The 18,653-nt window shown below is 55.5% G+C and overlaps 35 non-coding genes and 6 pseudogenes across 35 annotated transcripts; all 41 read left to right on the plus strand.

Moving 5' to 3' along the window:
- The first annotated feature begins 197 nt into the window (after nucleotides 1–197).
- LOC135599434 (5S ribosomal RNA) lies at nucleotides 198–316 on the plus strand. Its single transcript, XR_010481887.1, has one exon. It is a non-coding gene; the product is annotated as a 5S ribosomal RNA (ribosomal RNA).
- A 350-nt stretch (nucleotides 317–666) lies between these two features.
- On the plus strand, nucleotides 667–785 carry LOC135603682 (5S ribosomal RNA). Its single transcript, XR_010484145.1, has one exon. It is a non-coding gene; the product is annotated as a 5S ribosomal RNA (ribosomal RNA).
- A 350-nt stretch (nucleotides 786–1,135) lies between these two features.
- Nucleotides 1,136–1,254, plus strand: LOC135604297 (5S ribosomal RNA). Its single transcript, XR_010484213.1, has one exon. It is a non-coding gene; the product is annotated as a 5S ribosomal RNA (ribosomal RNA).
- A 350-nt stretch (nucleotides 1,255–1,604) lies between these two features.
- Nucleotides 1,605–1,723, plus strand: LOC135604308 (5S ribosomal RNA). Its single transcript, XR_010484214.1, has one exon. It is a non-coding gene; the product is annotated as a 5S ribosomal RNA (ribosomal RNA).
- A 350-nt stretch (nucleotides 1,724–2,073) lies between these two features.
- LOC135600325 (5S ribosomal RNA) lies at nucleotides 2,074–2,192 on the plus strand. The gene has a single exon (XR_010482648.1). It is a non-coding gene; the product is annotated as a 5S ribosomal RNA (ribosomal RNA).
- Nucleotides 2,193–2,542: 350 nt separating this feature from the next.
- Nucleotides 2,543–2,661, plus strand: LOC135601283 (5S ribosomal RNA). The gene has a single exon (XR_010483581.1). It is a non-coding gene; the product is annotated as a 5S ribosomal RNA (ribosomal RNA).
- A 350-nt stretch (nucleotides 2,662–3,011) lies between these two features.
- LOC135603977 (5S ribosomal RNA) lies at nucleotides 3,012–3,130 on the plus strand. The gene has a single exon (XR_010484180.1). It is a non-coding gene; the product is annotated as a 5S ribosomal RNA (ribosomal RNA).
- A 350-nt stretch (nucleotides 3,131–3,480) lies between these two features.
- LOC135599446 (5S ribosomal RNA) lies at nucleotides 3,481–3,599 on the plus strand. Its single transcript, XR_010481888.1, has one exon. It is a non-coding gene; the product is annotated as a 5S ribosomal RNA (ribosomal RNA).
- A 349-nt stretch (nucleotides 3,600–3,948) lies between these two features.
- On the plus strand, nucleotides 3,949–4,067 carry LOC135600038 (5S ribosomal RNA). The gene has a single exon (XR_010482372.1). It is a non-coding gene; the product is annotated as a 5S ribosomal RNA (ribosomal RNA).
- Nucleotides 4,068–4,417: 350 nt separating this feature from the next.
- Nucleotides 4,418–4,536, plus strand: LOC135599644 (5S ribosomal RNA). The gene has a single exon (XR_010481991.1). It is a non-coding gene; the product is annotated as a 5S ribosomal RNA (ribosomal RNA).
- A 350-nt stretch (nucleotides 4,537–4,886) lies between these two features.
- LOC135600898 (5S ribosomal RNA) lies at nucleotides 4,887–5,005 on the plus strand. The gene has a single exon (XR_010483208.1). It is a non-coding gene; the product is annotated as a 5S ribosomal RNA (ribosomal RNA).
- A 350-nt stretch (nucleotides 5,006–5,355) lies between these two features.
- Nucleotides 5,356–5,474, plus strand: LOC135603693 (5S ribosomal RNA). Its single transcript, XR_010484147.1, has one exon. It is a non-coding gene; the product is annotated as a 5S ribosomal RNA (ribosomal RNA).
- Nucleotides 5,475–5,824: 350 nt separating this feature from the next.
- LOC135601737 (5S ribosomal RNA) lies at nucleotides 5,825–5,943 on the plus strand (annotated as a pseudogene).
- A 263-nt stretch (nucleotides 5,944–6,206) lies between these two features.
- LOC135604228 (5S ribosomal RNA) lies at nucleotides 6,207–6,325 on the plus strand. Its single transcript, XR_010484206.1, has one exon. It is a non-coding gene; the product is annotated as a 5S ribosomal RNA (ribosomal RNA).
- A 350-nt stretch (nucleotides 6,326–6,675) lies between these two features.
- LOC135600106 (5S ribosomal RNA) lies at nucleotides 6,676–6,794 on the plus strand. The gene has a single exon (XR_010482437.1). It is a non-coding gene; the product is annotated as a 5S ribosomal RNA (ribosomal RNA).
- Nucleotides 6,795–7,144: 350 nt separating this feature from the next.
- LOC135601284 (5S ribosomal RNA) lies at nucleotides 7,145–7,263 on the plus strand. Its single transcript, XR_010483582.1, has one exon. It is a non-coding gene; the product is annotated as a 5S ribosomal RNA (ribosomal RNA).
- A 350-nt stretch (nucleotides 7,264–7,613) lies between these two features.
- Nucleotides 7,614–7,732, plus strand: LOC135603989 (5S ribosomal RNA). Its single transcript, XR_010484181.1, has one exon. It is a non-coding gene; the product is annotated as a 5S ribosomal RNA (ribosomal RNA).
- A 350-nt stretch (nucleotides 7,733–8,082) lies between these two features.
- On the plus strand, nucleotides 8,083–8,201 carry LOC135600348 (5S ribosomal RNA). Its single transcript, XR_010482671.1, has one exon. It is a non-coding gene; the product is annotated as a 5S ribosomal RNA (ribosomal RNA).
- A 349-nt stretch (nucleotides 8,202–8,550) lies between these two features.
- LOC135599551 (5S ribosomal RNA) lies at nucleotides 8,551–8,669 on the plus strand. Its single transcript, XR_010481905.1, has one exon. It is a non-coding gene; the product is annotated as a 5S ribosomal RNA (ribosomal RNA).
- A 350-nt stretch (nucleotides 8,670–9,019) lies between these two features.
- Nucleotides 9,020–9,138, plus strand: LOC135600230 (5S ribosomal RNA). The gene has a single exon (XR_010482556.1). It is a non-coding gene; the product is annotated as a 5S ribosomal RNA (ribosomal RNA).
- A 350-nt stretch (nucleotides 9,139–9,488) lies between these two features.
- Nucleotides 9,489–9,607, plus strand: LOC135599849 (5S ribosomal RNA). The gene has a single exon (XR_010482191.1). It is a non-coding gene; the product is annotated as a 5S ribosomal RNA (ribosomal RNA).
- Nucleotides 9,608–9,957: 350 nt separating this feature from the next.
- Nucleotides 9,958–10,076, plus strand: LOC135600789 (5S ribosomal RNA). The gene has a single exon (XR_010483103.1). It is a non-coding gene; the product is annotated as a 5S ribosomal RNA (ribosomal RNA).
- Nucleotides 10,077–10,426: 350 nt separating this feature from the next.
- LOC135601738 (5S ribosomal RNA) lies at nucleotides 10,427–10,545 on the plus strand (annotated as a pseudogene).
- Nucleotides 10,546–10,808: 263 nt separating this feature from the next.
- Nucleotides 10,809–10,927, plus strand: LOC135600909 (5S ribosomal RNA). The gene has a single exon (XR_010483219.1). It is a non-coding gene; the product is annotated as a 5S ribosomal RNA (ribosomal RNA).
- Nucleotides 10,928–11,277: 350 nt separating this feature from the next.
- LOC135601413 (5S ribosomal RNA) lies at nucleotides 11,278–11,396 on the plus strand. Its single transcript, XR_010483708.1, has one exon. It is a non-coding gene; the product is annotated as a 5S ribosomal RNA (ribosomal RNA).
- A 350-nt stretch (nucleotides 11,397–11,746) lies between these two features.
- On the plus strand, nucleotides 11,747–11,865 carry LOC135601790 (5S ribosomal RNA; annotated as a pseudogene).
- A 263-nt stretch (nucleotides 11,866–12,128) lies between these two features.
- On the plus strand, nucleotides 12,129–12,247 carry LOC135599788 (5S ribosomal RNA). The gene has a single exon (XR_010482131.1). It is a non-coding gene; the product is annotated as a 5S ribosomal RNA (ribosomal RNA).
- A 263-nt stretch (nucleotides 12,248–12,510) lies between these two features.
- On the plus strand, nucleotides 12,511–12,629 carry LOC135600461 (5S ribosomal RNA). Its single transcript, XR_010482782.1, has one exon. It is a non-coding gene; the product is annotated as a 5S ribosomal RNA (ribosomal RNA).
- A 349-nt stretch (nucleotides 12,630–12,978) lies between these two features.
- On the plus strand, nucleotides 12,979–13,097 carry LOC135601785 (5S ribosomal RNA; annotated as a pseudogene).
- A 263-nt stretch (nucleotides 13,098–13,360) lies between these two features.
- Nucleotides 13,361–13,479, plus strand: LOC135603705 (5S ribosomal RNA). The gene has a single exon (XR_010484148.1). It is a non-coding gene; the product is annotated as a 5S ribosomal RNA (ribosomal RNA).
- Nucleotides 13,480–13,742: 263 nt separating this feature from the next.
- On the plus strand, nucleotides 13,743–13,861 carry LOC135600463 (5S ribosomal RNA). The gene has a single exon (XR_010482784.1). It is a non-coding gene; the product is annotated as a 5S ribosomal RNA (ribosomal RNA).
- Nucleotides 13,862–14,210: 349 nt separating this feature from the next.
- Nucleotides 14,211–14,329, plus strand: LOC135601836 (5S ribosomal RNA; annotated as a pseudogene).
- Nucleotides 14,330–14,592: 263 nt separating this feature from the next.
- On the plus strand, nucleotides 14,593–14,711 carry LOC135603716 (5S ribosomal RNA). Its single transcript, XR_010484150.1, has one exon. It is a non-coding gene; the product is annotated as a 5S ribosomal RNA (ribosomal RNA).
- A 263-nt stretch (nucleotides 14,712–14,974) lies between these two features.
- Nucleotides 14,975–15,093, plus strand: LOC135603728 (5S ribosomal RNA). Its single transcript, XR_010484152.1, has one exon. It is a non-coding gene; the product is annotated as a 5S ribosomal RNA (ribosomal RNA).
- Nucleotides 15,094–15,443: 350 nt separating this feature from the next.
- Nucleotides 15,444–15,562, plus strand: LOC135600445 (5S ribosomal RNA). The gene has a single exon (XR_010482766.1). It is a non-coding gene; the product is annotated as a 5S ribosomal RNA (ribosomal RNA).
- A 263-nt stretch (nucleotides 15,563–15,825) lies between these two features.
- LOC135603739 (5S ribosomal RNA) lies at nucleotides 15,826–15,944 on the plus strand. Its single transcript, XR_010484153.1, has one exon. It is a non-coding gene; the product is annotated as a 5S ribosomal RNA (ribosomal RNA).
- Nucleotides 15,945–16,514: 570 nt separating this feature from the next.
- LOC135603750 (5S ribosomal RNA) lies at nucleotides 16,515–16,633 on the plus strand. Its single transcript, XR_010484154.1, has one exon. It is a non-coding gene; the product is annotated as a 5S ribosomal RNA (ribosomal RNA).
- A 350-nt stretch (nucleotides 16,634–16,983) lies between these two features.
- LOC135601222 (5S ribosomal RNA) lies at nucleotides 16,984–17,102 on the plus strand. The gene has a single exon (XR_010483522.1). It is a non-coding gene; the product is annotated as a 5S ribosomal RNA (ribosomal RNA).
- A 350-nt stretch (nucleotides 17,103–17,452) lies between these two features.
- LOC135603761 (5S ribosomal RNA) lies at nucleotides 17,453–17,571 on the plus strand. Its single transcript, XR_010484155.1, has one exon. It is a non-coding gene; the product is annotated as a 5S ribosomal RNA (ribosomal RNA).
- Nucleotides 17,572–17,920: 349 nt separating this feature from the next.
- On the plus strand, nucleotides 17,921–18,039 carry LOC135600867 (5S ribosomal RNA). Its single transcript, XR_010483178.1, has one exon. It is a non-coding gene; the product is annotated as a 5S ribosomal RNA (ribosomal RNA).
- A 350-nt stretch (nucleotides 18,040–18,389) lies between these two features.
- On the plus strand, nucleotides 18,390–18,508 carry LOC135601716 (5S ribosomal RNA; annotated as a pseudogene).
- The last annotated feature ends 145 nt before the right edge of the window (nucleotides 18,509–18,653 follow it).

Raw genomic sequence — 18,653 nt, forward strand, 5'->3', positions numbered from 1 at the left:
TAGAAAGTGCCGATGGTTTTTGCACGCGCTTGCCGTGACCGATATGCAGTCGTCGGGCTAGGGCTCGGAGAGAGCTTGCAATAGGGATTTCGAGACCGTTCGAGAAAACGCCGACGGTTTCGTGACGGGCAAGAGGCTCCGGACGTTGACGCGCCGGCTGCGACGTGCACATAGGCGAGGGACGAAGCATGCGAAACGGGTGCGATAATGCCAGCACTAAATCCCCGGATCCCATCAAAACTCCGAAGTTAAGCGTGCTTGGGCCAGAGTAGTACTTGGATGGGTGACCCCCTGGGAAGTCCTCGTGTTGCACTCCTTTTTGCATCCCGAGATACGAAACATCTCCAGTAGAGCTCCGAGACGATTGTTTTGGGGCTGGAAATTTGCTGTGAACGCTACGCTGTCAATATCGAGGAGCTCGGAGAGAGCTTTCCGGATTGGGGTCGCAATAGCGATTCCGAGTTCGTTGTAGAACGTGCCGATGGTTTCTGCACGCGCTTGCCGTGATCGATACGCAGTCGTCGGGCTAGGGCTCGGAGAGAGCTTGCAATAGGGATTTCGAGACCGTTCGAGAAAGCGCCGACGGTTTCATGACGGGCAAGGGGCTCCGGACGTTAATGCGCCGGCTGCGACGTGCACATAGGCGAGGGACGAAGCACGCGAAATGGGTGCGATAATGCCAGCACTAAATCCCCGGATCCCATCAAAACTCCGAAGTTAAGCGTGCTTGGGCCAGAGTAGTACTAGGATGGGTGACCCCCTGGGAAGTCCTCGTGTTGCACTCCTTTTTGCATCCCGAGATACGAAACATCTCCCGTAGAGCTCCGAGACGATTGTTTTGGGGATGGAAATTTGCTGTGACCGTTACGCTGTCAGTATCGAGGGGCTCGGAGAGAGCTTTCCGGATTGGGGTCGCAATAGCGATTCCGAGTTCGTTCTAGAAAGTGCCGATGGTTTCTGCACGCGCTTGCCATGACCGATACGCAGTCGTCGGGCTAGGGCTCGGAGAGAGCTTGCAATAGGGATTTCGAGACCGTTCGAGAAAGCACCGACGGTTTCGTGACGGGCAAGAGGCTCCGGACGTTGATGCGCCGGCTGCGACGTGCACATAGGCGAGGGACGAAGCACGCGAAACGGGTGCGATAATGCCGGCACTAAATCCCCGGATCCCATCAAAACTCCGAAGTTAAGCGTGCTTGGGCCAGAGTAGTACTAGGATGGGTGACCCCCTGGGAAGTCCTCGTGTTGCACTCCTTTTTGCATCCCGAGATACGAAACATCTCCCGTAGAGCTCCGAGACGATTGTTTTTGGGCTAGAAATTTGCTGTGACCGCTACGCTGTCAGTATCGAGGGGCTCGGAGAGAGCTTTCCGGATTGGGGTCGCAATAGCGATTCCGAGTTCGTTCTAGAAAGTGCCGATGGTTTCTGCAGGCGCTTGCCGTGACCGATACGCAGTCGTCGGGCTAGGGCTCGGAGAGAGCTTGCAATAGGGATTTCGAGACCGTTCGAGAAAGCACCGACGGTTTCGTGACGGGCAAGAGGCTCCGGACGTTGATGCGCCGGCTGCGACGTGCACATAGGCGAGGGACGAAGCACGCGAAACGGGTGCGATAATGCCGGCACTAAATCCCCGGATCCCATCAAAACTCCGAAGTTAAGCGTGCTTGGGCCAGAGTAGTACTAGGATGGGTGACCCCCTGGGAAGTCCTCGTGTTGCACTCCTTTTTGCATCCCGAGATACGAAACATCTCCCGTAGAGCTCCGAGACGATTGTTTTTGGGCTAGAAATTTGCTGTGACCGCTACGCTGTCAGTATCGAGGGGCTCGGAGAGAGCTTTCCGGATTGGGGTCGCAATAGCGATTCCGAGTTCGTTCTAGAAAGTGCCGATGGTTTCTGTACGCGCTTGCCGTGACCGATACACAGTCGTCGGGCTAGGGCTCGGAGAGAGCTTGCAATAGGGATTTCGAGACCATAAGAGAAAGCACCGACGGTTTCGTGACGGGCAAGAGGCTCCGGACGTTGATGCGCCGACTGTGACGTGCACATAGGCGAGGGACGAAGCACGCGAAACGGGTGCGATAATGCCAGCACTAAATCCCCGGATCCCAACAAAACTCCGAAGTTAAGCGTGCTTGGGCCAGAGTAGTACTTGGATGGGTGACCCCCTGGGAAGTCCTCGTGTTGCACTCCTTTTTGCATCCCGAGATACGAAACATCTCCCGTAGAGATCCGAGACGATTGTTTTGGGGCTGGAAATTTGCTCTGACCGCTACGCAGTCAGTATCGAGGGGCTCGGAGAGATCTTTCCGGATTTGGGTCGCAATAGCGATTCCGAGTTCATTCTAGAAAGTGCCGATGGTTTCTGCACGCGCTTGCCGTGACCGATACGCAATCGTCGGGCTAGGGCTCGGAGAGAGCTTGCAATAGGGATTTCGAGACCGTTCGAGAAAGCGCCGACGGTTTCGTGACGGGCAAGAGGCTCCGGACGTTGATGCGCCGACTGCGACGTGAACATAGGCGAGGGACGAAGCACGTGAAACGGGTGCGATAATGCCAGCACTAAATCCCCGGATCCCAACAAAACTCCGAAGTTAAGCGTGCTTGGGCCAGAGTAGTACAAGGATGGGTGACCCCTTGGGAAGTCCTCGTGTTGCACTCCTTTTTGCATCCAGGGATACGAAACATCTCCCGTAGAGATCCGAGACGATTGTTTTGGGGCTGGAAATTTGCTCTGACCGCTACGCAGTCAGTATCGAGGGGCTCGGAGAGATCTTTCCGGATTTGGGTCGCAATAGCGATTCCGAGTTCATTCTAGAAAGTGCCGATGGTTTCTGCACGCGCTTGCCGTGACCGATACGCAATCGTCGGGCTAGGGCTCGGAGAGAGCTTGCAATAGGGATTTCGAGACCGTTCGAGAAAGCGCCGACGGTTTCGTGACGGGCAAGAGGCTCCGGACGTTGATGCGCCGACTGCGACGTGAACATAGGCGAGGGACGAAGCACGTGAAACGGGTGCGATAATGCCAGCACTAAATCACCGGATCCCATCAAAACTCCGAAGTTAAGCGTGCTTGGGCCAGAGTAGTACTAGGATGGGTGATCCCCTGGGAAGTCCTCGTGTTGCACTCCTTTTTGCATCCCGAGATACGAAACATCTCCCGTAGAGCTCCGAGACGATTGTTTTGGGGTTGGAAATTTGCCGTGGCCGGTACGCTGTCAGTATCGAGGGGCTCGGAGAGAGCTTTCCGGAATGGGGTCGCAATAGCGATTCCGAGTTCGTTCTAGAATGTGCCGATGGTTTTTGCACGCGCTTGCCGTGACCGATACGCAGTCGTTGGGCTAGGGCTCGGAGAGAGCTTGCAATAGGGATTTCGAGACCATTCGAGAAAGCGCCGACGATTTCGTAACGGGCAAGAGGCTCCGGACGTTGATGCGCCGGCTGCGACGTGCACATAGGCGAGGGACGAAGCACGCGAAACGGGTGCGATAATGCCAGCACTAAATCCCCGGATCCCATCAAAACTCCGAAGTTAAGCGTGCTTGGGCCAGAGTAGTACTTGGATGGGTGACCCCCTGGGAAGTCCTCGTGTTGCACTCCTTTTTGCATCCCGAGATACGAAACATCTCCCGTAGAGCTCCGAGACGATTGTTTTGGGGTTGGAAATTTGCTGTGACCGCTACGCTGTCAGAATCGAGGGGCTCGGAGAGAGCTTTCCGGATTGGGGTCGCAATAGCGATTCCGAGTTCGTTCTAGAAAGTGCCGATGGTTTTTGCACGCGCTTGCCGTGACCGATACGCAGTCGTCGGGCTAGGGCTCGGAGAGAGCTTGCAATAGGGATTTGAGACCGTTCGAGAAAGCGTCGACGGTTTCATGACGGGCAAGAGGCTCCGGACGTTAATGCGCCGGCTGCGACGTGCACATAGGCGAGGGACGAAGCACGTGAAACGGGTGCGATAATACCAGCACTAAATCACTGGATCCCATCAAAACTCCGAAGTTAAGCGTGCTTGGGCCAGAGTAGTACTAGGATGGGTGACCCCTTGGGAAGTCCTCGTGTCGCACTCCTTTTTGCATCCCGAGATACGAAACATCTCCCGAAGAGCTCCGAGACGATTGTTTTGGGGCTGGAAATTTGCTGTGACCGCTACGCTGTCAGTATCGAGGGGCTCGGAGAGAGCTTTTCGGATTGGGGTCGCAATAGCGATTCCGAGTTCGTTCTAGAAAGTGCCGATAGTTTCTGCACGCGCTTGCCGTGACCGATACGTAGTCGTCGGGCTAGGGCTCGGAGAGAGCTTGTAATAGGGATTTCGTGACTGTTCGAGAAAGCACCGACGGTTTCGTGACGGGCAAGAGGCTCCGGACGTTGATGCGCCTGCTGCGACGTGCACATAGGCGAGGGACGAAGCACGCGAAACGGGTGCAATAATGCCAGCACTAAATCCCCGGATCCCATCAAAACTCCGAAGTTAAGCGTGCTTGGGCCAGAGTAGTACTAGGATGGGTGACCCCTTGGGAAGTCCTCGTGTTGCACTCCTTTTTGCATCCCGAGATACGAAACATCTCCCGTAGAGCTCCGAGACGATTGTTTTGGGGCTAGAAATTTGCTGTGACCGCTCCGCTGTCAGTATCGAGGGGCTCGGAGAGATCTTTCCGGATTGGGGTCGCAATAGCGATTCCGAGTTCGTTCTAGAGAGTGCCGATGGTTTCTGCACGCGCTTGCCGTGACCGATACGCAGTCGTCGGGCTAGGGCTCGGAGAGAGCTTGCAATAGGGATTTCGAGACCGTTCGAGAAAGCGCCGAAGGTTTCGTGACGGGCAAGAGGCTCCGGACGTTGATGCGCCGACTGCGACGTGCAGATAGGCGAGGGACGAAGCACGCGAAACGGGTGCGATAATACCAGCACTAAATCACCGGATCCCATCAAAACTCCGAAGTTAAGCGTGCTTGGGCCAGAGTAGTACTAGGATGGGTGATCCCCTGGGAAGTCCTCGTGTTGCACTCCTTTTTGCATCCCGATATACGAAACATCTCCCGTAGAGCTCCGAGACGATTGTTTTGGGGCTGGAAATTTGTCGTGGCCGCTACGCTATCAGTATCGAGGGGCTCGGAGAGAGCTTTCCGGATTGGGGTCGCAATAGCGATTCCGAGTTCGTTCTAGAAAGTGCCGATGGTTTCTGCACGCGCTTGCCGTGACCGATACGCAATCGTCGGGCTAGGGCTTGGAGAGAGCTTGCAATAGGGATTTCGAGACCGTTCGAGAAAGCGCCGACGGTTTCGTGACGGGCAAGAGGCTCCGGACGTTGATGCGCCGGCTGCGACGTGCACATAGGCGAGGGACGACGCACGCGAAACGGGTGCGATAATGCCAGCACTAAATCCCCGGATCCCATCAAAACTCCGAAGTTAAGCGTGCTTGGGCCAGAGTAGTACTAGGATGGGTGACCCCCTGGGAAGTCCTCGTGTTGCACTCCTTTTTGCATCCCGAGATACGAAACATCTCCCGTAGAGCTCCGAGACGATTGTTTTGGGGCTGGAAATTTGCTGTGACCGCTACGCAGTCAGTATCGAGGGGCTCGGAGAGAGCATTCCGGATTGGGGTTGCAATAGCGATTCCGAGTTCGTTCTAGAAAGTGCCGATGGTTTCTGCACGCACTTGCCATGACCGATACGCAGTCATCGGGCTACGGCTCGGAGAGAGCTTGCAATAGGGATTTCGAGACCGTAAGCGAAAGCGCCGACTGTTTCGTGACGGGCAAGAGGCACCGGACGTTGATGCGCTGACTGCGACGTGCATATAGGCGAGGGACGAAGCACGCGAAATGGGTGCGATAATGCCAGCACTAAATCCTCGGATCCCATCAAAACTCCGAAGTTAAGCGTGCTTGGGCCAGAGTAGTACTAGGATGGGTGACCCCTTGGGAAGTCCTCTTGTTGCACTCCTTTTTGCATCCCGAGATACGAAACATCTCCCGTAGAGCTCCGAGACGATTGTTTTGGGGCTAGAAATTTGCTGTGACCGCTCCGCTGTCAGTATCGAGGGGCTCGGAGAGATCTTTCCGGATTGGGGTCGCAATAGCGATTCCGAGTTCGTTCTAGAGAGTGCCGATGGTTGCTGCACGCGCTTGACGTGACCGACAAGAGGCTCCGGACGTTGATGCGCCGACTGCGACGTGCACATAGGCGAGGGACGAAGCACGCGAAACGGGTGCGATAATACTAGCACTAAATCACCGGATCCCATCAAAACTCCGAAGTTAAGCGTGCTTGGGCCAGAGTAGTACTAGGATGGGTGATCCCCTGGGAAGTCCTCGTGTTGCACTCCTTTTTGCATCCCGATATACGAAACATCTCACGTCGAGCTCCGAGACGATTGTTTTGGGGCTGGAAATTTGCCGTGGCCGCTACGCTATCAGTATCGAGGGGCTCGGAGAGAGCTTTCCGGATTGGGGTCGCAATAGCGATTCCGAGTTCGTTCTAGAAAGTGCCGATGGTTTCTGCACGCGCTTGCCGTGACCGATACGCAGTCGTCGGGCTAGGGCTCGGAGAGAGCTTGCAATAGGGATTTCGAGACCGTTCGAGAAAGCGCCGACGGTTTCGTGACGGGCAAGAGGCTCCGGACGTTGATGCGCCGGCTGCGACGTGCACATAGGCGAGGGACGAAGCACGTGAAACGGGTGCGATAATGCCAGCACTAAATCCCCGGATCCCATCAAAACTCCGAAGTTAATCGTGCTTGGGCCAGAGTAGTACTAGGGTGGGTGACCCCCTGGGAAGTCCTCGTGTTGCACTCCTTTTTGCATCCCGAGATACGAAACATCTCCTGAAGAGCTCCGAGACGATTGTTTTGGGGCTGGAAATTTGCTGTGACCGCTACGCTGTCAGTATCGAGGGGCTCGGAGAGAGCTTTCCGGATTGGGGTCGCAATAGCGATTCCGAGTTCGTTCTAGAAAGTGCCGATGGTTTCTGTACGCGCTTGCCGTGACCGATACACAGTCGTCGGGCTAGGGCTCGGAGAGAGCTTGCAATAGGGATTTCGAGACCATAAGAGAAAGCACCGACGGTTTCGTGACGGGCAAGAGGCTCCGGACGTTGATGCGCCGACTGTGACGTGCACATAGGCGAGGGACGAAGCACGCGAAACGGGTGCGATAATGCCAGCACTAAATCCCCGGATCCCAACAAAACTCCGAAGTTAAGCGTGCTTGGGCCAGAGTAGTACAAGGATGGGTGACCCCTTGGGAAGTCCTCGTGTTGCACTCCTTTTTGCATCCAGGGATACGAAACATCTCCCGTAGAGATCCGAGACGATTGTTTTGGGGCTGGAAATTTGCTCTGACCGCTAAGCAGTCAGTATCGAGGGGCTCGGAGAGATCTTTCCGGATTTGGGTCGCAATAGCGATTCCGAGTTCATTCTAGAAAGTGCCGATGGTTTCTGCACGCGCTTGCCGTGACCGATACGCAATCGTCGGGCTAGGGCTCGGAGAGAGCTTGCAATAGGGATTTCGAGACCGTTCGAGAAAGCGCCGACGGTTTCGTGACGGGCAAGAGGCTCCGGACGTTGATGCGCCGACTGCGACGTGAACATAGGCGAGGGACGAAGCACGTGAAACGGGTGCGATAATGCCAGCACTAAATCACCGGATCCCATCAAAACTCCGAAGTTAAGCGTGCTTGGGCCAGAGTAGTACTAGGATGGGTGATCCCCTGGGAAGTCCTCGTGTTGCACTCCTTTTTGCATCCCGAGATACGAAACATCTCCCGTCGAGCTCCGAGACGATTGTTTTGGGGTAGGAAATTTGCCGTGGCCGGTACGCTGTCAGTATCGAGGGGCTCGGAGAGAGCTTTCCGGAATGGGGTCGCAATAGCGATTCCGAGTTCGTTCTAGAATGTGCCGATGGTTTTTGCACGCGCTTGCCGTGACCGATACGCAGTCGTCGGGCTAGGGCTCGGAGAGAGCTTGCAATAGGGATTTCGAGACCATTCGAGAAAGCGCCGACGATTTCGTAACGGGCAAGAGGCTCCGGACGTTGATGCGCCGGCTGCGACGTGCACATAGGCGAGGGACGAAGCACGCGAAACGGGTGCGATAATGCCAGCACTAAATCCCCGGATCCCATCAAAACTCCGAAGTTAAGCGTGCTTGGGCCAGAGTAGTACTTGGAGGGGTGACCCCCTGGGAAGTCCTCGTGTTGCACTCCTTTTTGCATCCCGAGATACGAAACATCTCCCGTAGAGCTCCGAGACGATTGTTTTGGGGTTGGAAATTTGCTGTGACCGCTACGCTGTCAGTATCGAGGGGCTCGGAGAGAGCTTTCCGGATTGGGGTCGCAATAGCGATTCCGAGTTCGTTCTAGAAAGTGCCGATGGTTTTTGCACGCGCTTGCCGTGACCGATACGCAGTCGTCGGGCTAGGGCTCGGAGAGAGCTTGCAATAGGGATTTGAGACCGTTCGAGAAAGCGTCGACGGTTTCATGACGGGCATGAGGCTCCGGACGTTAATGCGCCGGCTGCGACGTGCACATAGGCGAGGGACGAAGCACGTGAAACGGGTGCGATAATACCAGCACTAAATCACTGGATCCCATCAAAACTCCGAAGTTAAGCGTGCTTGGGCCAAAGTAGTACTAGGATGGGTGACCCCTTGGGAAGTCCTCGTGTCGCACTCCTTTTTGCATCCCGAGATACGAAACATCTCCCGAAGAGCTCCGAGACGATTGTTTTGGGGCTGGAAATTTGCTGTGACCGCTACGCTGTCAGTATCGACGGGCTCGGAGAGAGCTTTTCGGATTGGGGTCGCAATAGCGATTCCGAGTTCGTTCTAGAAAGTGCCGATAGTTTCTGCACGCGCTTGCCGTGACCGATACGTAGTCGTCGGGCTAGGGCTCGGAGAGAGCTTGTAATAGGGATTTCGTGACTGTTCGAGAAAGCACCGACGGTTTCGTGACGGGCAAGAGGCTCCGGACGTTGATGCGCCTGCTGCGACGTGCACATAGGCGAGGGACGAAGCACGCGAAACGGGTGCAATAATGCCAGCACTAAATCCCCGGATCCCATCAAAACTCTGAAGTTAAGCGTGCTTGGGCCAGAGTAGTACTAGGATGGGTGACCCCTTGGGAAGTCCTCGTGTTGCACTCCTTTTTGCATCCCGAGATACGAAACATCTCCTGTAGAGCTCCGAGACGATTGTTTTGGGGCTAGAAATTTGCTGTGACCGCTCCGCTGTCAGTATCGAGGGGCTCGGAGAGATCTTTCCGGATTGGGGTCGCAATAGCGATTCCGAGTTCGTTCTAGAGAGTGTCGATGGTTTCTGCACGCGCTTGCCGTGACCGATACGCAGTCGTCGGGCTAGGGCTCGGAGAGAGCTTGCAATAGGGATTTCGAGACCGTTCGAGAAAGCGCCGAAGGTTTCGTGACGGGCAAGAGGCTCCGGACGTTGATGCGCCGACTGCGACGTGCAGATAGGCGAGGGACGAAGCACGCGAAACGGGTGCGATAATACCAACACTAAATCACCGGATCCCATCAAAACTCCGAAGTTAAGCGTGCTTGGGCCAGAGTAGTACTAGGATGGGTGATCCCCTGGGAAGTCCTCGTGTTGCACTCCTTTTTGCATCCCGATATACGAAACATCTCCCGTAGAGCTCCGAGACGATTGTTTTGGGGCTGGAAATTTGTCGTGGCCGCTACGCTATAAGTATCGAGGGGCTCGGAGAGAGCTTTCCGGATTGGGGTCGCAATAGCGATTCCGAGTTCGTTCTAGAAAGTGCCGATGGTTTCTGCACGCGCTTGCCATGACCGATACGCAATCGTCGGGCAAGGGCTTGGAGAGAGCTTGCAATAGGGATTTCGAGACCGTTCGAGAAAGCGCCGACGGTTTCGTGACGGGCAAGAGGCTCCGGACGTTGATGCGCCGGCTGCGACGTGCACATAGGCGAGGGACGACGCACGCGAAACGGGTGCGATAATGCCAGCACTAAATCCCCGGATCCCATCAAAACTCCGAAGTTAAGCGTGCTTGGGCCAGAGTAGTACTAGGATGGGTGACACCCTGGGAAGTCCTCGTGTTGCACTCCTTTTTGCATCCCGAGATACGAAACATCTCCCGTAGAGCTCCGAGACGATTGTTTTGGGGCTGGAAATTTGCTGTGACCGCTACGCAGTCAGTATCGAGGGGCTCGGAGAGAGCATTCCGGATTGGGGTTGCAATAGCGATTCCGAGTTCGTTCTAGAAAGTGCCGATGGTTTCTGCACGCACTTGCCATGACCGATACGCAGTCATCGGGCTACGGCTCGGAGAGAGCTTGCAATAGGGATTTCGAGACCGTAAGCGAAAGCGCCGACGGTTTCGTGACGGGCAAGAGGCACCGGACGTTGATGCGCCGACTGCGACGTGCATATAGGCGAGGGACGAAGCACGCGAAATGGGTGCGATAATGCCAGCACTAAATCCTCGGATCCCATCAAAACTCCGAAGTTAAGCGTGCTTGGGCCAGAGTAGTACTAGGATGGGTGACCCCTTGGGAAGTCCTCTTGTTGCACTCCTTTTTGCATCCCGAGATACGAAACATCTCCCGTAGAGCTCCGAGACGATTGTTTTGGGGCTAGAAATTTGCTGTGACCGCTCCGCTGTCAGTATCGAGGGGCTCGGAGAGATCTTTCCGGATTGGGGTCGCAATAGCGATTCCGAGTTCGTTCTAGAGAGTGCCGATGGTTGCTGCACGCGCTTGCCGTGACCGACAAGAGGCTCCGGACGTTGATGCGCCGACTGCGACGTGCACATAGGCGAGGGACGAAGCACGCGAAACGGGTGCGATAATACCAGCACTAAATCACCGGATCCCATCAAAACTCCGAAGTTAAGCGTGCTTGGGCCAGAGTAGTACTAGGATGGGTGATCCCCTGGGAAGTCCTCGTGTTGCACTCCTTTTTGCATCCCGATATACGAAACATCTCCCGTAGAGCTCCGAGACGATTGTTTTGGGGCTGGAAATTTGCCGTGGCCGCTACGCTATCAGTATCGAGGGGCTCGGAGAGAGCTTTCCGGATTGGGGTCGCAATAGCGATTCCGAGTTCGTTCTAGAAAGTGCCGATGGTTTCTGCACGCGCTTGCCGTGACCGATACGCAGTCGTCGGGCTAGGGCTCGGAGAGAGCTTGCAATAGGGATTTCGAGACCGTTCGAGAAAGCGCCGATGGTTTCGTGACGGGCAAGAGGCTCCGGACGTTAATGCGCCGGCTGCGACGTGCACATAGGTGAGGGACGAAGCACGCGAAACGGGTGCGATAATGCCAGCACTAAATCCCCAGTTTCCATCAAAACTCCGAAGTTAATCGTGCTTGGGCCAGAGTAGTACTAGGATGGGTGACCCCCTGGGAAGTCCTCGTGTTGCACTCCTTTTTGCATCCCGAGATACGAAACAACTCCCGTAGAGCTCTGAAACGATTGTTTTGGGGCTGGAAATTTGCTGTGACCGCTACGCAGTCAGTATCGAGGGGCTCGGAGAGAGCTTTACGGATTGGGGTCGCAATAGCGATTCCGAGTTCGTTCTAGAAAGTGCCGATGGTTTCTGCACGCACTTGCCGTGACCGATACGCAGTCATCGGGCTAGGGCTCGGAGAGAGGTTGCAATAGGGATTTCGAGACCGTAAGCAAAAGCGCCGATGGTTTCGTGACGGGCAAGAGGCTCCGGACGTTGATGCGCCGACAGCGACGTGCACATAGGCGAGGGACGAAGCACGCGAAACGGGTGAGATAATGCCAGCACTAAATCCCCGGATCCCATCAAAACTCCGAAGTTAAGCGTGCTTGGGCCAGAGTAGTACAAGGATGGGTGACCCCTTGGGAAGTCCTCGTGTTGCACTCCTTTTTGCATCCCGGGATACGAAACATCACCCGTAGAGCTCCGAGACGATTGTTTTGGGGCTGAAAATTTGCTGTGACCGCTACGCAGTCAGTATCGAGGGGCTCGGAGAGAGCTTTCCGGATTTGGGTCGCAATAGCGATTCCGAGTTCGTTCTAGAAAGTGACGATGGTTTCTGCACGCGCTTGCCGTGACCGACAAGAGGCTCCGGACGTTGATGCGCCGACTACGACGTGCACATAGGCGAGGGACGGAGCACGCGAAACGGGTGCGATAATGCCAGCACTAAATCCCCGGATCCCATCAAAACTCCGAAGTTAAGCGTGCTTGGGCCAGAGTAGTACTAGGATGGGTGACCCCCTGGGAAGTCCTCGTGTTGCACTCGTTTTTGCTTCCCGAGATACGAAACATCTCCCGTAGAGCTCCGAGACGATTGTTTTGGGGCTGAAAATTTGCTGTGACCGCTACGCAGTCAGTATCGAGGGGCTCGGAGAGAGCTTTCCGGATTTGGGTCGCAATAGCGATTCCGAGTTCGTTCTAGAAAGTGCCGATGGTTTCTGCACGCGCTTGCCGTGACCGACAAGAGGCTCCGGACGTTGATGCGCCGACTGCGACGTGCACATAGGCGAGGGACGGAGCACGCGAAACGGGTGCGATAATGCCAGCACTAAATCCCCGGATCCCATCAAAACTCCGAAGTTAAGCGTGCTTGGGCCAGAGTAGTACTAGGATGGGTGACCCCCTGGGAAGTCCTCATGTTGCACTCCTTTTTGCATCCCGAGATATGAAACATCTCCCATAGAGCTCCGAGACGATTGTTTTGGGGCTGGAAATTTGCTGTGACCGCTACGCCGTCAGTATCGAGGGGCTCGGAGAGAGCTTTCCGGATTGGGGTCGCAATAGCGATTCCGAGTTCGTTCTAGAAAGTGCCGATGGTTTCTGCACGCACTTGCCGTGACCGATACGCAGTCATCGGGCTAGGGCTCGGAGAGAGCTTGCAATAGGGTTTCGAGACCGTAAGCGAAAGCGCCGACGGTTTCGTGACGGGCAAGAGGCTCCGGACGTTGATGCGCCGACAGCGACGTGCACATAGGCGAGGGACGAAGCACGCGAAACGGGTGCGATAATGCCAGCACTAAATCCCCGGATCCCATCAAAACTCCGAAGTTAAGCGTGCTTTGGCCAGAGTAGTACAAGGATGGGTGACCCCTTGGGAAGTCCTCGTGTTGCACTCCTTTTTGCATCCCGGGATACGAAACATCTCCCGTAGAGCTCCGAGACGATTGTTTTGGGGCTGGAAATTTGCTGTGACCGCTACGCTGTCAGTATCGAGGGGCTCGGAGAGAGCTTTCCGGATTTGGGTCGCAATAGCGATTCCGAGTTCGTTCTAGAAAGTGACGATGGTTTCTGCACGCGCTTGCCGTGACCGACAAGAGGCTCCAGACGTTGATGCGCCGACTACGACGTGCACATAGGCGAGGGACGGAGCACGCGAAACGGGTGCGATAATGCCAGCACTAAATCCCCGGATCCCATCAAAACTCCGAAGTTAAGCGTGCTTGGGCCAGAGTAGTACTAGGATGGGTGACCCCCTGGGAAGTCCTCGTGTTGCACTCCTTTTTGCTTCCCGAGATACGAAACATCTCCCGTAGAGCTCCGAGACGATTGTTTTGGGGCTGGAAATTTGTTGTGACCACTACGCAGTCAGTATCGAGGGGCTCGGAGAGAGCTTTCCGGATTTGGGTCGCAATAGCGATTCCGAGTTCGTTCTAGAAAGTGCCGATGGTTTCTGCACGCGCTTGCCGTGACCGACAAGAGGCTCCGGACGTTGATGCGCCGACTGCGACGTGCACATAGGCGAGGGACGGAGCACGCGAAACGGGTGCGATAATGCCAGCACTAAATCCCCGGATCCCATCAAAACTCCGAAGTTAAGCGTGCTTGGGCCAGAGTAGTACTAGGATGGGTGACCCCCTGGGAAGTCCTCATGTTGCACTCCTTTTTGCATCCCGAGATATGAAACATCTCCCATAGAGCTCCGAGACGATTGTTTTGGGGCTGGAAATTTGCTGTGACCGCTACGCCGTCAGTATCGAGGGGCTCGGAGAGAGCTTTCCGGATTGGGGTCGCAATAGCGATTCCGAGTTCGTTCTAGAAAGTGCCGATGGTTTCTGCACGCACTTGCCGTGACCGATACGCAGTCATCGGGCTAGGGCTCGGAGAGAGCTTGCAATAGGGTTTCGAGACCGTAAGCGAAAGCGCCGACGGTTTCATGACGGGCAAGAGGCTCCGGACGTTGATGCGCCGACAGCGACGTGCACATAGGCGAGGGACGAAGCACGCGAAACGGGTGCGATAATGCCGGCACTAAATCCCCGGATCCCATCAAAACTCCGAAGTTAAGCGTGCTTTGGCCAGAGTAGTACAAGGATGGGTGACCCCTTGGGAAGTCCTCGTGTTGCACTCCTTTTTGCATCCCGGGATACGAAACATCTCCCGTAGAGCTCCGAGACGATTGTTTTGGGGCTGGAAATTTGCTGTGACCGCTACGCTGTCAGTATCGAGGGGCTCGGAGAGAGCTTTCCGGATTTGGGTCGCAATAGCGATTCCGAGTTCGTTCTAGAAAGTGACGATGGTTTCTGCACGCGCTTGCCGTGACCGACAAGAGGCTCCAGACGTTGATGCGCCGACTATGACGTGCACATAGGCGAGGGACGGAGCACGCGAAACGGGTGCGATAATGCCAGCACTAAATCCCCGGATCCCATCAAAACTCCGAAGTTAAGCGTGCTTGGGCCAGAGTAGTACTAGGATGGGTGACCCCCTGGGAAGTCCTCGTGTTGCACTCCTTTTTGCTTCCCGAGATACGAAACATCTCCCGTAGAGCTCCGAGACGATTGTTTTGGGGCTGGAAATTTGTTGTGACCACTACGCAGTCAGTATCGAGGGGCTCGGAGAGAGCTTTCCGGATTTGGGTCGCAATAGCGATTCCGAGTTCGTTCTAGAAAGTGCCGATGGTTTCTGCACGCGCTTGCCGTGACCGACAAGAGGCTCCGGACGTTGATGCGCCGACTGCGACGTGCACATAGGCGAGGGACGGAGCACGCGAAACGGGTGCGATAATGCCAGCACTAAATCCCCGGATCCCATCAAAACTCCGAAGTTAAGCGTGCTTGGGCCAGAGTAGTACTAGGATGGGTGACCCCCTGGGAAGTCCTCGTGTTGCACTCCTTTTTGCATCCCGAGATACGAAACATCTCCCGTAGAGCTCCGAGACGATTGTTTTGGGGCTGGAAATTTGCTGTGACCGCTACGCCGTCAGTATCGAGGGGCTCGGAGAGAGCTTTCCGGATTGGGGTCGCAATAGCGATTCCGAGTTCGTTCTAGAAAGTGCCGATGGTTTCTGCACGCACTTGCCGTGACCGATACGCAGTCATCGGGCTAGGGCTCGGAGAGAGCTTGCAATAGGGATTTCGAGACCGTAAGCGAAAGCGCCGAAGGTTTCGTGACGGGCAAGAGGCTCCGGACGTTGATGCGCCGACTACGACGTGCACATAGGCGAGGGACGAAGCACGCGAAACGGGTGCGATAATGCCAGCACTAAATCCCCGGATCCCATCAAAACTCCGAAGTTAAGCGTGCTAGGGCCAGAGTAGTACAAGGATGGGTGACCCCTTGGGAAGTCCTCGTGTTGCACTCCTTTTTGCATCCCGGGATACGAAACATCTCCCGTAGAGCTCCGAGACAATTGTTTTGGGGCTGGAAATTTACTGTGACCGCTACGCAGTCAGTATCGAGGGGCTCGGAGAGAGCTTTCCGGATTTGGGTCGCAATAGCGATTCCGAGTTCGTTCTAGAAAGTGATGATGGTTTCTGCAGGCGCTTGCCGTGACCGACAAGAGGCTCCAGACGTTGATGCGCCGACTACGACGTGCACATAGGCGAGGGACGGAGCACGCGAAACGGGTGCGATAATGCCAGCACTAAATCCCCGGATCCCATCAAAACTCCGAAGTTAAGCGTGCTTGGGCCAGAGTAGTACTAGGATGGGTGACCCCCTGGGAAGTCCTCGTGTTGCACTCCTTTTTGCTTCCCGAGGTACGAAACATCTCCCGTAGAGCTCCGAGACGATTGTTTTGGGGCTGGAAATTTGCTGTGACCGCTACGCAGTCAGTATCGAGGGGCTCGGAGAGAGCTTTCCGGATTTCGGTCGCATTAGCGATTCCGAGTTCGTTCTAGAAAGTGCCGATGGTTTCTGCACGCGCTTACCGTGACCCCCTGGGAAGTCCTCGTGTTGCACTCCTTTTTGCATCCCGAGATACGAAACATCTCCCGTAGAGCTCCGAGACGATTGTTTTGGGGCTGGAAATTTGCCGTGACCGCTATGCTGTCAGTATCGAGGGGCTCGGAGAGAGCTTTCCGGATTGGGGTCGCTATAGCGATTCGGAGTTCGTTCTAGAAAGTGCCGATGGTTTCTGCACGCACTTGCCATGACCGTTACGCAGTCGTCGGGCTAGGGCTCGGAGAGAGCTTGCAATAGGGATTTCATGACCGTTCGAGAAAGCGCCGACGGATTCGTGACGGACAAGAGGCTCCGGACGTTGATGCGCCGACTGCGACGTGCACATAGGCGAGGGACGAAGCACGCGAAACGGGTGCGATAATGCCAGCACTAAATCCCCGGATCCCATCAAAACTCCGAAGTTAAGCGTGCTTGGGCCAGAGTAGTACTAGGATGGGTGACCCCCTGGGAAGTCCTCGTGTTGCACTCCTTTTTTCATCCCGAGATACGAAACGTCTCCCGTAGAGCTCCGAGACGATTGTTTTGGGGTTGGAAATTTGCCGTGACCGCTACGCAGTCAATATCGAGGGGCTCGGAGAGAGCTTTCCGGATTGGGGTCGCAATAGCGATTCCGAGTTCGTTCTAGAAAGTGCCGATGGTTTCTGCACGCGCTTGCCGTGACCGATACGCAGTCGTCGGGCTAGGGCTCGGAGAGAGCTTGCAATAGGGATTTCGAGACCGATCGAGAAAGCGCCGACGGTTTCGTGACGGGCAAGAGGCTTCGGACGTTGATGCGCCGACTGCGACGTGCACATAGGCGAGTGACGAAGCACACGAAACGGGTGCGATAATGCCAGCACTAAATCACCGGATCCCATCAAAACTCCGAAGTTAAGCGTTCTTTGGCCAGAGTAGTACTAGGATGGGTGACCCCCTGGGAAGTCCTCGTGTTGCATTCCTTTTTGCATCCCGAGATACGAAACATCTCCCGTAGAGCTCCGAGACGATTGTTTTGGGGCTGGAAATTTGCCGTGACCGCTACGCTGTCAGTATCGCGGGGCTCGGAGAGAGCTTTCCTGATTGGGGTCGCAATAGCGATTCCGAGTTCGTTCTAGAAAGTGCCGATGGTTTCTGCACGCGCTTGCCATGACCGATACGCAGTCGTCGGGCTAGGGCTCGGAGAGAGCTTGCAATAGGGATTTCGAGACCGTTCGAGAAAGCGCCGACGGTTTCGTGACGGTCAAGAGGCTCCGGACGTTGATGCGCCGACTGCGACGTGCACATAAGCGTGGGACGAAGCACGCGAAACGGGTGCGATAATGCCAGCACTAAATCCCCGGATCCCATCAAAACTCCGAAGTTAAGCGTGCTTGGGCCAGAGTAGTACTAGGATGGGTGACCCCCTGGGAAGTCCTCGTGTTGCACTCCTTTTTTCATCCCGAGATACGAAACGTCTCCCGTAGAGCTCCGAGACGATTGTTTTGGGGCTGGAAATTTGCCGTGACCGCTACACAGTCAGTATCGAGGGGCTCGGAAAGAGCTTTCCGGATTGGGGTCGCAATAGCGATTCCGAGTTCGTTCTAGAAAGTGCCGATGGTTTCTGCACGCGCTTGCCGTGACCGATACGCAGTTGTCGGGCTAGGGCTCGGAGAGAGCTTGCAATAGGGATTTCGAGACCGATCGAGAAAGCGCCGACGGTTTCGTGACGGGCAAGAGGCTTCGGACGTTGATGCGCCGACTGCGACGTGCACATAGGCGAGTGACGAGCACACAAAACGGGTGCGATAATGCCAGCACTAAATCACCGGATCCCATCAAAACTCCGAAGTTAAGCGTTCTTTGGCCAGAGTAGTACTAGGATGGGTGACCCCCTGGGAAGTCCTCGTGTTGCACTCCTTTTTGCATCCCGAGATACGAAACATCTCCCGTAGAGCTCCGAGACGATTGTTTTGGGGCTGGAAATTTGCCGTGACCGCTACGCTGTCAGTATCGCGGGGCTCGGAGAGAGCTTTCCTGATTGGGGTCGCAATAGCGATTCCGAGTTCGTTCTAGAAAGTGCCGATGGTTTCTGCACGCGCTTGCCATGACCGATACGCAGTCGTCGGGCTAGGGCTCGGAGAGAGCTTGCAATAGGGATTTCGAGACCGTTCGAGAAAGCGCCGACGGTTTCGTGACGGGCAAGAGGCTCCGGACGTTGATGCGCCGACTGCGACGTGCACATAGGCGAGTGACGAAGCACGCGAAACGGGTGCGATAATAACAGCACTAAATCACCGGATCCCATCAAAACTCCGAAGTTAAGCGTTCTTTGGCCAGAGTAGTACTAGGATGGGTGACCCCCTGGGAAGTCCTCGTGTTGCACTCCTTTTTGCATCCCGAGATACGAAACATCTCCCGTAGAGCTCCGAGACGATTGTTTTGGGGCTGGAAATTTGCCGTGACCGCTATGCTGTCAGTATCGAGGGGCTCGGAGAGAGCTTTCCGGATTGGGGTCGCTATAGCGATTCGGA

Source organism: Musa acuminata, chromosome BXJ2-1 (genome assembly GCF_036884655.1).
Source record: "Musa acuminata AAA Group cultivar baxijiao chromosome BXJ2-1, Cavendish_Baxijiao_AAA, whole genome shotgun sequence".
Lineage (NCBI taxonomy): Eukaryota > Viridiplantae > Streptophyta > Magnoliopsida > Zingiberales > Musaceae > Musa > Musa acuminata.